The sequence below is a fragment of the Corvus kubaryi genome, unplaced genomic scaffold (genome assembly GCF_017639235.1).
Source record: "Corvus kubaryi isolate FWS band 111438036 unplaced genomic scaffold, C.kubaryi_AGA036_p1.0 66, whole genome shotgun sequence".
Classification (NCBI taxonomy): domain Eukaryota; kingdom Metazoa; phylum Chordata; class Aves; order Passeriformes; family Corvidae; genus Corvus; species Corvus kubaryi.
The window spans coordinates 11,356,896-11,372,026 of record NW_024582054.1 but is presented as its reverse complement, the minus strand read 5'-3'; the positions used below and the strand labels follow the sequence as shown (position 1 = coordinate 11,372,026).

At 40.0% G+C, this 15,131-nt stretch overlaps 1 long non-coding RNA gene across 1 annotated transcript in view; it reads left to right on the top strand.

Annotated features, from left to right (window-relative positions):
- Positions 1-15,131, top strand: part of LOC121674027 — a 97,558-nt gene that overhangs the window by 9,369 nt on the left and 73,058 nt on the right. The window contains exon 2 of the long non-coding RNA XR_006019409.1: positions 7,473-7,571. This is a non-coding gene — a long non-coding RNA (uncharacterized LOC121674027). The remainder of the gene's footprint in view (positions 1-7,472; positions 7,572-15,131) is intronic.

Below are 15,131 nucleotides of genomic sequence, written 5' to 3'. Positions count from 1 at the left end.
AATGGCCATTAGAGGTTGTTCTGTGATTGTGATGATACTTGAATCCCAGAGAGACTATGTAATGCCTTGTAATTCAAGGAGAAACTGTAGGGAGAACACTTGTCTTTTGAGAATATTTATTTTGGGATAGTAATATTGTGGAATAGATGCCAGAAGGGATCACTGCTCTGCAGTCCCATCTTGGTACAGGGAGAATTCCTCTGAGCTGTGGTCTTCATGCTCATCTCAGTGGGCATAAACCTAATTACCATCTGTATCTGCAAAGTCCATTCCTCAGGAAAGACCCATGTAACTTAGAGTGCAGAGAGCAATAGGGAAGATGTAGCAGCACATGTGTTAAAAATGTTATGCCTACAGGAGAGTGGCAGGGGTATGGGATGGTTGAGGAGACACCCATTTTTTCCCCTGCATCTCTCAGTATGTCTTGGCCAACAGGGCCTTCCAGCAGGTTCAGCCCACTCAAAGCAGCTCTGGACACCCATCTTCCAAGAAAAATTAAAGCAGTTCAAGTAAAAAATTTGAATTTTTCCTGCATAAAGTCCAAGAGGAAGGAGAATATTAGCATGCAACTTTCCATGTGTAGGTGATTGGCCAGTTTCTTTGCTGTTTGTCTGTGGTAAGAATTGAGGATGTTTAAATCAAGTGTGTGGGCGGTGTGAGCAACTGATGGATTCCTCTCTTGTAACAGCTGTTGCTGCTTTTGTCAGGGAGCTTTTCTAAAAACAAGAATAGGAGGGGGTAGTGCCCATTGTTCTGGCCAGAATCCAATTTGGATAATTGCATTCTGCCTACCTAAAATTGCAATGGCATGTTATGCTTCCCATCTCCATAATGCCTGAGGAAGCTTTGCTTGAAACTTGTTGTTTAAATACGAAGTTATTAGTTGAGTCATCAACATTAATTTTATTCAGTATTTCAATCAACAAATAATGCTTCTTATTCAGGTAATACAGATCTTTCATAATACTATTTTAGTGGATCCACACAAATATTATATTTTAATGTTTGTAATATAATTTCAAGGCGAATGTCTCTAATGGCCTATTTTTCAAAGATGGGAACACCCACAGATGTAACTTGTAGTTATCACTGCATGGCAATCTGGAAATCAGGCCATTCACATCTAGGAGTTCAAAACCACCATGAAGTGTGGTACAACTGTCCCACATTTTCAGTTAAGCTGCTTTTTAAACCATACATATTGCAATTTACTGAGGAAGTATCACCTAAACAAACATCTAAATGGAATTTAATCGGTTATTCATGGAATTTATTTTGTTATATGCCTTGATCAAGATCACTGATTTTAAATCTCTCTGGACTTCCAGGACAGTGTATGGAGCCATGCTGAGACGCACAGATTGGTTAGTTTATATCAGATTTTAAACATAAATGAGGTTGCACTGAGCATATCTTCATTTTGATGTGGGTGTATGGAGGGAAATGCAAATGCAAATTTAGAGTTTGCAGGCAGATCTGATACTGATTTAAAACTTAAACCCAGAGCAATATATGGATCTTAGTTTTAACATGTCTTTCTAATACATCCTGTTGGGGGACTTGTTGGATGAACCATGCCTAGACTCGTCCTCCCAGAGCAGATTCAGGTTGGAAATCTCAATGAAACGCTCTTCAGAACGGCTTCTGTAGAAGATCATTCTTACACCCATTGAAGTCTCCACCAATCTGGGATGTCCCTGCTGGGCTCCTGCAGGTAAAGATTGCTTGGTGCACATCTTGTGGTGTGGCTCTGGGCTGTCACTCTTGGCACCTGGAGAGTCTGTCTTCTTGCATCTCTTGCCCTGTAGGGTCAGTGCTAGACACACACTCACATCCTTCTCCAAGGGTGGGCAGATTGCAGAGTGTGGAATTGTTCTTCCCAATCCATTTCCAGACTTTCAGCCTCCTCATGCTGGCTGAGATTCAGGCAGTTGGAAAACAATCTGCATAAAAGAGTGAGGAAGCCTTTTTAAACCTGTCATCCTCATTCATCGATCAAAGATTATGATCCTACTTTCTCATTGTTTTATGGAGAGCATTTGTTTGTTTACTACTTTGGCAGCTATCGGTACATAAGCAATGCATATACTATAAATATCCCCATTATCCAAAGGCCCAGCTCAGTGAGCACTGCCAGGCACTGTGCTCACTGCCATCAAGTTGATAGAAGCACTCCAAGCAATAAGCACTGAACTTGACAGGGTATTCAGATTTCCATCTTTTTCCAGCATGAAAGGCAAAAAGAGGAAATCTGTCCTACGCAGACACCTAAGAGAGAGGCCAGTCATCCACTGCTGAAACGTGTTGGTGAAGGACATGTGGAAGGCAGCGCCAAGCAAGGGCTGCTCAGGCGTGGACATCAGTGCACATGGCAGTGGCAGCAGTGGGTGGTGTAGGAAGGGGCCATTGGAGAAGTCAGTACCCTGAGTTGGAAAACAGACTGCGAGGAGCATGAAAAGAGCCAAAACAAAGCTCGGAAAGAAGGCAAGGAAGAGGGAAAGGACACTGGCAGAGAGATGCCTGCAGAGTTCGGTGAGAAAGGGAGTTAGGGCTGGCTGACAGTGGGGAAGGTATTTTGATGAGTGAGAGAGGAGGTGATGGGAGGAGGAAATTAACATCTAGTTCTTCTTTGTAGGGCTGTGCCCCATCCCAGGGAATGTGAAGTCTGGGGTCCTCACTGAGCAGTGGGCATAGTGGTGATGCCCCTTTCATGGTGGTGGGGGCTGCCAAGGCCAGTGCTGGATTCTTTGAAACCATTTAAACTCAGAAAAAACCTAGTTCTTTTTCCCACTTTGTATTCTTTGTCAGAGGGATTTTTCAGATGGACATTTTGTTGTTGCATGAAAGAGTAAAACCATGCATCGTGGCCACAAAGATTAGTAGTCAGACCTGTTTATGCACACAGCCATCCAACTGCTGTTATTTGCATCCATATAAACAGAAGCTATGCTAAATTCTGGCCAAAAATCAAACCCATTGTGAGCTGCCTAGAAGGCTTTAGCAGATGGGAGCCATATAAATAAAATGTGATGTCGTTATTAACTGGCCTAGCAGTTCAGTGTGTTTCTAGCAATGATTATTTGGAATGGCATGAAGACTGTTCTATCTTGAAGGATGAATTTATCTTATCTACCAGACTGAGGCATTTAAAAACAAAAAGTATAGCCCTTCCTCTTCAGGGCCATTGATGCTTTGAACCCCGTTGTTTCCCACAGTGTATGAAAAAGGGAATTGCTGCACAGTTTGAATTAACTTCAGTGCCAGTTATGTTAGAAAATTCATGTTACACCTCTGTACGGCTGCTTTAATTTACTTCCATCCTAGTTCAGCACCTACTCTCTCAGCCCTAGCCCCAGTAATGACAGACTGTTCTTTGCTCATTTGAGATAAAGATAGAGCTAATTTCAAATGAAGGAAACTTTAGTTGACAGTGATCTGCTTGACTCTTTACAGCAACACTATGTCCTATATCAAAACAAAATAAAGACTTGTACACACAGCGCACCAGCATTTGGTTGTGGAAAACCCAAGCTATATACCTGTGAACCCAGTGAGAAGAGAGAAATAATTCCATTTCCTCAGTGTGATCCATGTTTCCTGTCCAGTTCTAAAATCCCCAGTTAGGAAATACCTCATAGGCTCTTCCTGGAGTGGTGACCAGCCCTTTCAACGGGGCTGAGACAATGACTGATACCTCCCAAAGAGCTGTTTTCAGTTCTCTCATGTATCACAACTCCCTCTCCTTCAGTTCAGACTTTACATATTTCCCCCAGGCTTTCTCTTTCTTATTCATGAGGTGGTTGTTGCTCTCCACGTTCTCCTCTCCATCTCACTAGCAGGAAAGAGAGCAGTTTTCTAGGGTTTTAACCCATTTTATTGGCTGGACATACTTGTTCTTTGTGCTCCATTCCCATTTTTTACTGAAGGCAATGCTTCTCAGTGCTGATGAGACCCCTGGTTGTGCCAGGTGCCTGCTGCCCAATTCTACCATTTCAAGCAGCTGAATTGCCTTACTGGAAGATTTCACAGTTCACTTTTGTTGAGAGAATCGCCTTATCAAAGTACAGATTGAGAAAATCTATCAGGAATGGCCGGCTGTAGAGGGAGGCCAGTGTAGGGGCTAAGTTCCTCTTACCTTGTGGCCGCTGGTTCTCAGGGGTGGTTGTTGCTGTGTCTGGAAGTGTGGCACTTCCAGATTTTAAAAAGCCGTTTTGATTGCTAAAGTTAGACAATAACTGAGTCATACAGGTGTGCTCCCATGTTATGACTGAACTAAATGATAGCAACAAGTGAGCTCGGGAGAAAACACTGCTGGAGGTGGGTAAGGAAAGCGCCAACTGCAGGAGAACCACCTTGGGCTTTGCTGTTCTTGTGTCTTTTTAAAGAGTGATTGTCAGCTGGACAGAAAAACTCCTACCAGCTCTTGAACTACTGCCTTATCAGTCCAGTAATGAACTTCATCCAGTCATCTCTGTATACTCTTCATGTATTTACACATGCCTTTCTCATGCAGCTTGATGTACATAAAGGTCAAATACTGGGGGAGTGGGTGTGTAGGGACAGCAGGACCCAGTCTTGGAAGAGGCTGTGTATTGTGTAAATTGCCGTATCCTTTAGCCTGCAACTTAATTGGGTTTTATCTTTTTTCCAAAAGTGCTCCTTTGGTTATACGGAAATATAGCCAAAAGACTAGTGCTTCACTGCTAATAAGAAAGCGGGGCTGACTCACTACTACTAAAGGTGAGTTATGTAGAGTAATTAGATATTAGGAGATCTGTTTATGAGTTACTTTCCCAGACACAGAGATATTAAAGCTCATCCTCACAGGCCTGCCTGGTATCTCCTCCAAGGCTGTGGAAGGCATCCTGCCACACGGTTAGTATGACCACTGGCCTTGGTGCTGGGATAGTGGCCCGAGTGTGGGCACACACAAGCACACACACACATACACGGGCTAGAAAGGTGAAGAATATTTTTATGACATTATTTTTATGGTAATCTATTTCAATGGTTAATTTAGTTTAGGGCACTGATTTATAACAAGTTTATAGATCTTCTTTACTATTCTTTGTTGAATTATGGAGGTGGCATGTGTGAAATGGAAGTACTTGGCCTATTGTTCTGCTTCTCACGCAACCAGTATAGTTGAGACAATAAAAAGATCTATAAAATTAATATATACAGAGAGAAAGGGACAGAGACAGAGAGAATATGTAATGCTCCAGAGTCTGGTATCACATTTATCTCTCCCAGAGAGGTTAAGACTCAGAATTTACATGTAGAAATACCAGAAAGATCTTACCCTCTTGTGTGGAGAGAAATGACTTCTCAGCAACCAGGCTATCATCTCCTTTATTTATAAAGCCAGTTCTCAGGGTGCAATTTTTTAGTGGTTTTTTTTTCAGTTTAGAACCATACTGCTTTGCTTACAGCTTGGAGCTAGGCCATCTGTTGCTGAGGGCTCGCTGACCTGGAGCTATTAGGCAGGCTTTTAGGGAGACATAACCACACTAAGATTTCAACTCCCAATTTTCTTTCTACCAGTACATTATATCATATTTAAACATACCTGCATGTGAACACACACACGTTGTAATGGGAAAATATTTATACATCTCTCAACAAACCCTATATACTCACACTTATTAAATGTGATAATAGCATTTTTATCTGACCTATGCCAAACTGTGTTCAGTGTATACTACTGACTACCCAGAGGCATTTGACTCCATATTCTACCTCCTCTGAGGCTCTTTCTGCTATTTCAGGCCATTGAGAAGTGATTCATTTAAGATCTAGTATCTCAGGTATTTTATGACTTACTGGTTTTCCCTTCATATTTATAATAGTGTTTCCCAGTAACCTTACTTTTATATGTAATCGTATGAGTAGGGAATTGGGAAATTTTTACCTAATTTTTCTTTAGAGTTTTCTTTAGCTATTATCTTGTATGAGATGGTAAGGAGATGAAAGCAGGTATGAAATACACAAAATAGTACAAACCATATGTTTTGTATCATTAACACAGTTCCTCTGAATGACTGACTGTTGGTTTGCTCTTGTACCAGCAGCAGTAGCAGTGCTCCTTTTTCTCCCTTGGTCAGAGCTATGCTAAGATAATTCTTAATCAAAGCTTTAACACAACCTTGCAATGAAATATGACCAAACCAATTAATCCATATTAAGATGGTGAAATCACTTCAGAGCTGTGGTATCTTGTCCAAGGTGTACAAATCTCTCAGCTCTCCAATGATGTATTTGCTAACTGCTGCTATTTTAAACTCTCCTCTTTCCCCAATCTCTCCTCTTTGATTACTTCTCGGTATGTTAAATTGGGTAAACAAATAGGTAGTGGGTTGATAACTGTGAAACTGGTTGATGCCTTGTCCTTTTAAGTGCCTAAAGGACAGCAGCCTTCTTTAATAAACCTATTAATGTACCATCATTCCTTCTCCAGAGTATAAATATATGGTAATATGAGGTCTGTCTTCTTGTCACCACACATCACCACTTCTATTTGAAGAAAACAGAATAAATGCACCAAATGTAATATTACAGTCAAATGGAAAGAAAATTCCTGGTTTCTACTGTCAAAATGAAAAAGCAGAACAATAATTTGAATAGAATTGCAGTTTATCCTGTTTGGTGTTAAAGAATACCAATTTATTTTATAAACTGCAAGTCATTTAAAGATTTCAACAGTTTTAATGAAGTTTAACAATTCTGTGTAAGATGGGGTTTTTTTCCTCCATTTGGTGTATCCATCATCCTGTGCAATAGAAACCAGTGCTGTCCACACAGTCTAGGTTGAAGGCTACTGACTGACAAATTATCAAACTGCTTATTTTCTTTTTAATAAACAATCTCCTAGAGATTTTTCTCTCCAGAAACATAAATAATAAACCTGCAAGATCTGACAAAGCCAAAAAGTTGTAGAGAAGGACCAAAAAATGGAATCTGGCTTAGTGCCCAGCAAATTATTGGAGAAGACTATTTGGTAATAAAAAAGAAAATACCCTTGGGCTCTACATCATTCACAGATACAGATCGGAACAGCCAAGAATGGCTCTTTTTTTTTGAACGGGGGAGTGTTAACTAACAGTTCTCTAAGGATATTCACCATAGTGAGTACTGATGCAGACAACTAGAGCTAATAGTGGTACAAAAGAACTGCCTACAATTTTTTTTTTTACCCAAGTCAGCTTATTATTTCCATCAGACATTGAATTTCAAATATTTGCAGTAGTAACATCACAGACTACAGGTGTAAGTAAGGCAATATTCAGTTAATGCAAAGCTTTATCTGAGGGCAAATACCTGCAAGTAGCATCACATTGGTACAAAAAGCTTAGATTGGCTTTGCCCGGAATATTTCATTTTATTTGCAAACACCTGTCAACAGAACAGTTGTGGCTTACTTTTTGAACATGTTATGTCTCACACATTCAACAAAACATTTTCTTCTTTTTCAGAAGCTGCCAGTTGTTGAATGTGAAAACAAAGAGCTGCACTCTCACCATGTAAGGATACAGTTTCTCCTATATTCTGCATATATCAAGTTACAGCCTCTGGTAAGGCCTGCCAGGTGATGGTAGGAAATTTAAAGATACAGAACCCATTAGTTAAATGCCCCATCCAATCATTAGGTTTGTTGACCTTGCATCATGGCAATATGTTGGTGCAAGTGGCTGGAAGCTGGGCAGAATCACTCAATTATTAGAAGGCTGGAGACTCTCCCTGTTGCAGAGCCCATGGTAAGTAAAATAAGGGCCTTCTGTTCAGAGAATGGGCAGACTCTGAGCCTTCTGCATCCTGGCTGAAGTGGAGATGGGTTCCTACAATTCTGTGAAGCACTAATACATGCTAAACTTTTAAGAGTGCTCAAGCCTTCATAGGTGTGCTTGCAGTTGCTATGAGGGTCTGCAGTCTGCAGGGGATGTGTACCTTGGCAGCTGAGTTGTTTGTGTGTCTATGGAACCCACTCACCACAGGAATGGAACTCTAAACTGTGGCTTGAATCAGCTGTTGGAGGAAGAAGTCATCAGTGAAGGTGAATAGGCTCACTGTCAGCTGAGATCTTTGCACTAAGGTGTGTCTTTCAAAATGATATATACTTGTCTGTCCTCTCTTGCTTTTGTACCATTTTGCTTCTGAAAGTGGTAACAGCTATTATTTTATCTTCTGTAAAAGTTTTTGCATGTGCAGTGGGAAGAAGATGGCAAAAAATAAATTGGTTTCACTCTGTCAAGGAAAATGGATTAAAAATATGTATTAGGACTGAAGAGCACTTATCTGAGCCTCTTAGCCATTTCATCTTCTAAACAGCTTGATCCAGAAGGGCAACTGACGGGTCTTAATCAACTGTCTTCTGCAAACCCTTTACAGAGGAGCATGCAAAGGTTGTAGTAATTTTTGCTTTAGTTTTGGCATCTGTCCTTAACTGCCTTTGGTGTGGTGTCCCAGGTAGCTGTCTATCCTTACCTAGCCATGACAAGAGCTGCCAAAAGGCCTTCCCTCTGGCTAGGTCAGGAGCTTATTGCATTTAGAGTCTGTGTTATGCTAATTGTGTACTATGATAACAAACACTATGAGCAGTCCACTTAAGCAGAAAACAACATATTCTTCATACCTATCTGAATGATACCAGAGTGTTCCTTTCTTACCTGTTGCAACTTTCCTTTGCAGTAACAGATCCAAATGTCTTTCAGGCTGGATGAATGGTGCCCACAACGTGTTTCTTCCAACAGACAGTATTTGCAGCTGAAATTCATGCCCATTGTTTCAAATTTCTCCACAGTCTTCTCTGTAGAATTCTTTGCAGAAGCCTTTAGACAACAACTTTGGGCCTGCAAGGGGCAAATAATGTGAAACACGTTTCTAATGAGCAATAATTACAGGTTTAAATAGCTGGCACAATCAGTGTTCAGTGATTTCATTATTAGATGGCACCGTAATTTATGCTAATCCTGATAACGGTTCCGGATGAGAGAGGTCCAGACATAGGCGATTGCACTGCAATTATTTACACCCTGTATTTCTGAAACAATAGATATGGTAATTTGGAAATCAGATGACTATGATTTCATTTATTCTGGTAGGAAACACATGTAACAAGTTGTGTCAACAACAATAAAATTAAATAGGATTAATTGATTTCCAATTCTAGGTTTATTCCTTGTTAGCTTTCACTGCCCTAGACAACCCATGAATCAAAGGAAATTTATTTTTGGAGACCTGGAATTAAAAAATTTCCTACCCTTTTTAAAGTCTTGCATTTGGATGTATGTTCTCAGTGCAGGCGAAAGCAGGGGGTTGAACTTCATGAGTCTGCTTTCATGTAGCTACCACCTTTGTAACTGCTGCAAACAAAGCCAAACCTTTCAATCTTCTCCAGCCATTCCTCAGTGACTGGGGTACTCGCTTGTGCCTTTTAACGCCACTGGGCTCTTGTGCAAGTAAGCCATCAGTAAACTGAATGTTCAAATCAAATTGTGCCAATGTGGTGGGTGGCAGGACATCAGGGATTATATCACAGATGTTTTAGAGGGGAAAAGAAATGGAGGCTGGAGTGATTTCAGTATGCAGAGCAGTGAGAAAGCCTTTAGCAGGAGAACCTGTGCTTCAGTCTCAGGTTCATTCCTCAGCACCGCAGTTGTGCCAAACAAGTCAATTAGGCTGTTCATGTGTTTAAAGCCCATGCTATGTGCTTCATGTGACTGGAAGATCAGGTCTCTGGTGTAAATAAGTGAGGTAATAGTCTGTTGATTGTTGGAAGTTCCTGGAAAAATCAGGACTCTGGTCTTTCTGCCAAAGTATTATTCACTGTAATTAGGACAAAGAACATCACTAAAATTCTATTCATTGCACCTCTCATCTGTTCCTCTGGTGAACTTGTACAGTCTTTCTTAACACTTCAAATTTGAAAGTTGCTGTTGATATTAGTGAAATAGATGTGCATGTTTTAGGAAGGAATTTTTTTTATCCAAAATGTGGTCTGGATACTAATGACCAGCGTGTATAGATTGTATTTCTTTTCTGTGATTGCTGGGACTTTGCTGCAGGAGGGGGTAAGAGAAGGCATGCAAGTACTGTAGCTATTAATGAAGAAGAGGCAATGAATGCTGAAGAGCTCATCAATTTGCAGTATTTGTATCCTGGTGCATCTTAAATAGTCTCTACCATCAAGTCTTTTTTGTGATGTGATAGAAGGTCTGGGTTGGCCCCTGTCATACATAGGTGTTGGCAGTGCCACAAGAATGGGGGAGCATTGGGGTAGCTGTGCCAGCAGCTCAGCAGTGTCTGGGCTAACAGGAATCCTGCCTGTTACTGTCCGTCTGTCTGCTCCCTAGTGCTCTTGCTGGCTTGCTTTTGCTCACATCCAGGGCTGTTCAGGCCTCCTGGCACTGCCCTCCCCAACCTCCTTGGTCAAGTAGGAAGGTGAGGCTGGCCTGGGTGCCATACTTAGGAGGCTTGGCTACTCCTGGCAAGCTGAGGATTGCTTTTGGGAAAGCTGAATGTTCATATAACTGTAAACTCCCAGCAGAAAGGATGGAAAATGACTGCTGAACAAGCTAGTGTAATCCACATGGTTGAGAATGGACAGTTAGAGAAGCTTGGAAAATCATATCCAGAGGCTTTGGTAAACCTTATCTGAACTGCTCAAGGTGTTTAAGCTGAGACATCTCACAAGAAAGGCTTTTGCTGTGGTTTTGACACTTGCTACTTTCAGCATAGCTTGGATTTCTGATAAGACATTCTTTGTGGCATGTAATTTTCTATTTCTGACCATAGCTTGCCCTGGAAGGACAGAAGAACAGAAGCTGCAAAACAGACAGGTGAAGCTATAAACCCCTCTTTCTTACCCTAGCTTTTTATTTCTGCCAGCTTTATTCTTTTAGTGTTTTGGACAGGTGAAGCTACAGCTTAATTCCCTCTTTATATGAAGAAATTTCCTTATGTGTTTAGTAGAAATACAAACTGCTGGAGGAAGAGACCTGGTGGTGGAGTACAATGTGTTGTCAATGTTAGGATGGTAGCTGTTGAAAGCAGACTTCATTGTAATCAGCTTGTCTTAAGCTTTATATGCAACCCATTAACATTCCAGCTTTGATTTGTACAATACCGAACCATGTTTAGGAAAGGAACACTCCAGTGTCTTGATCTCTTCCAGGAATGTTTCTTCATTTACAAGCTTAATTTATAAATACAGAAGTTAGTTCCACAGAGCCACATCTTCATTTCACAGGATAACATTCTGTGTTTATGTGCTGAAACCAGTGAATATAAACCACTCCATGTTGGAGTGCATGCAACCTAGAGTAACAGGGTCTGCTTTTGTCATGGTTAAGATAAATAAAGACTTAACTGAAGGAAACATCTCCATTCTGGAGTTGTTTTATCTGGAAGTTACAAATCACTTTTTCGCTGTGTAATATAAATAGTTTTTCAAAATGCTGGTGTTGCTCTATTGATACTTAAGATCACCTCATTAATCATCTTGGCAAGTAACAAAGTTATCTAAGTTCATGGAGTCACTTCCTAAAGTGGATTATAATAAAGAGCAGAGAAGAACCAACATTTTAAAATACAATATTAGTAAACCTTTGGACAGGAGTAAAGATTAATTTGTACATAATAAAAAGGTTTCATAATGTTGAGGAAATGATCTGATCAGGGGTCAGGTGTGCAGTGTGGGGAACAGAGAAGAAACTTTATGAATGCAAGTGGTGGTAAGCGTCATGCAGAAAAATACTCTATGCTAAAATAGCAGTAGTAGATTATCTTATTTTTGCATTCATTTGGAGAACCAAGATGGAAAGCAGGATTAGGTTGGCCTCTTGAGCTATGAGTACAAATGTGAAAAGCAAATAATTTCCTTAGGAGGAAAGGTATAAATCTTACCCTTGCTGTCTCTGCAATTTATGTGAACTCTGTCAGGAAAGCAGCTCAAGGAGGTCTAAGCTTACTCAAGCTGAAGAAGACAAGGTAGTTGCCAGGATTAGAAAGAGGAGCTGATCTTGCTCACAGGGAAGCACAGCAGATAGTCAAGAGGCTGTGGAAGCACACAGAGATGTGGTGGGGAGAAGCAGTAATTTTTCAGTATTTGCCTTTGTCCCTCATGTCACGTAAAGGTGCCAAAATAAACGTGTTTGCCATACACAGTGGTCTAATTTTCCATGCGCATCAGCTTCACTTGGTGTAAGTGCAAACAGCTGTGATGGGGAACTGGGAGTAAATGTAGATAACTTAGGGATGTTCAAGAGCTTATGAGAAGGAGAAAGATAAAGTCTACATTAAGAATTGAATGAATTGTTTGCTTTTGACCCTGAGTACCATGCAATCTATGAAATTAGTAATATTGCATTATAATCTCATTACAAGGTTTCCTCAAAGATAAAGTAACAAAGATTACCAAGAGTAGTAATTCTGCCTTCAGAAATGAATAGCATTCAGCTGAAGCTAAAAGGCTTTTCTTAACCTCTGAAGCAGCGTCATGTAGTACATTTCTGGCTGTTTGAGTGATGTGAAAGATTCCTCTTTGTTCTCAGAGTATTTGGAAGTGAGTCAGGAAAATGCATAATGCATTTTATATGAACATTATATGAAAAAGAAATATAATATGAACTTTTAAATGAGTGCTCAGGTGTAGGTCATCAAAAATGCATATTTACATTTTTTGGGTGAATTTCATTAAAAAAAGACAGAATTGTTTGCTCAGGTGTCTTCTGCAATGGATGAAGTAGAAGGAAAAAGTGAAAATAAATATGTTGTCTCTCTTTTTACTGATCATTTTATGAGAGAAGAGCTGCTGTTTTGAAAGGATGTCTAAGTCTCCATGTTTCAAATGCACATCAGAACCTGACCTACTTCTGCTGTGGATAGCCCGAGGACTAGTTTGATTTATTTCTGATGGTTCTCTATGACTCAGATGCTGGGTTTGGCATTGGAAGAGATTGGACAAGATTTGAGGAAGGTTTGGCAAAAACCCTCTCTGCAATATGGTACATGGGCTTTTGGTGCAACTTAACCTGGCACTGCTTCAGTTTGCTTCCACTGACATCAGTTGCTGGTTTTCCTCATGCACAATGTATGCAAGAAGTGATCTGAGCTTTATGTTCAAGTTGTTTTGTTACCCAAATCCGTTTAGTTGAAGAGGAGATTGGACTATTGGGAGGGGAAAATCCACCACCCTGCTGCTTTGACCTTCCTGTGGACTGCATTTTCAGGACAAGAAATTGAAACAAAAGGATTGCTAATAATTCAGAGCAGAACTCTTGCATTCTCTTCTGTAGTGGACTTGAAAAATTATATAAAGTGGCAGAAATTGTTTGAGTTGACCTTTTCCCCCTGACTTTTCCAACTCTTTACAGTATTGCACGTTGTACTTCTCTCATCCCTTTGACTGAAGACAGCTCTGTTGGGGATTCTGGCTTCCTTACATCCAACTCTTTCTCCCATTACAGTCTTGCCTGGATGTAGACATTTTGAGGAAGGAACAACTTTTACTCATGTGCCCTTAAGTGTGTGTCACAATAGGATGCTTCCACCTGACAGGTATCCAGCAGCTACAACGGTGCAAATAAAATGTAGTAGCAGGAACCGCCATACTCATTTATCCATTGTTGCTACCTAAAGGAACTCTTGAAAATATGGCCAGGATGTACCAAATCCTCACCTTGGGCAACCCCAGGATACCATCATTGATGCCAGAACATTTTTCCTTTTGCACAGTGCAAAGGAAAGCTTAATACACGAGTCATCTGTCAGAAAGGAAGAAAGGGAGAATGAGAGGAAATGTTTATGACTGTTGTATAAATAAAAAGAAAAAATTAAGGTGGGGTACAGCATTAGAATAAGTAAATACATTGCTATATTTGTGCATCTTGTATAAACAAAAGTTATCAATTGATTCTACTTCGAGACTTTGACTTTTTATTTAAAGAGAGAACATTCATATGTTTTATGTTGTTTTAATCCCTGGTTTAGAGCAATTCAACAGGAACTCCACAAATGCATTTTTTATTATTTTTTTTTTAGAAAAATGTATTTCTCTTGCAATTTTTTCTCCTGCCCATCTTTAAGAACCCTGATAGAAGTTCAAAGCTGTAGACTGGCTCACAAGCAAGAGACCACTGCTGTTTTAAAAGCAATTTAGTATTAATACAACTTATTTTTGATGCAAGATGCACTGAATGGCTCAGAGAATTAGTAAAAAAAAAAATCTTTGAAGTCTTTAATTTCTTTATTTCAGTATCTAATAGGGGCCCGTTTTATAGAGACAGAGGTTTGTGTACTTCATTTAAAAAACCCCAAACCCTGTAATTAGCATTAATTATCCTTTCTGGAGCGGTCTTTGGAAAAAAGCCAAGGATTAACTGAAAAAAGGGACTGACATGCCTTCTCCTCAGGGGTTGCCCGAGTTCAGCTTGGAGAGATTCTGTTATGCAATGTGGGACCTTTACACTGGCCAGTCCCTGTAGGAGCTGGATCTTTCAGTAAAGCAGCTACATGTTAACATCTGGGCTTTTGTTTGTTTTTTTTCCCCTTTAAAATCAGCTAGACTGGAGTGTGGAGAACAGGCTTTCCTAACTTCTTCCAGTAAGGTATTCCTCCTTCTCTGTTGTGATGTGTATCTATAAAATTTCCTACATGAGCCTTACAGTATTTATTTAAAATTATATTTCCTGTGTATACTACTAACACAAGTCATATGAATGTGATGTAATTTTAAGGAGATAAATATTTAGAATTGTCTGCCGATGTGAAATGCATTTAACTAGATTCTTGCCCCTTAAAACACTTCTGTTAACTTTTAAAAGTGTTAATTACATTTATGCCTTCCACTCTATTAAGTTTCAGGTGTATTATGCAGCAGAAAACAAAAGCGTTCAGGATTGCACAGAAGAGTGCCCAAAGCAGAGCTGTGGCAGAAGCATTGAAGCAATCTACTTCAGGATTACTATGTGAAAAGTTATTTTGAATTATTTTTGGGATTCTTAAATTATGTGAGAGGGATTTGTATTGTCAGAAATCTTCTTAATGAAGAAAAGATTCCCCCTTGCTCTGTACTAGTAGTTCTATTCTAGAAACCTGGTGGCATTCTCACTCTGGCAGAGCAGCTCAGAGAAATT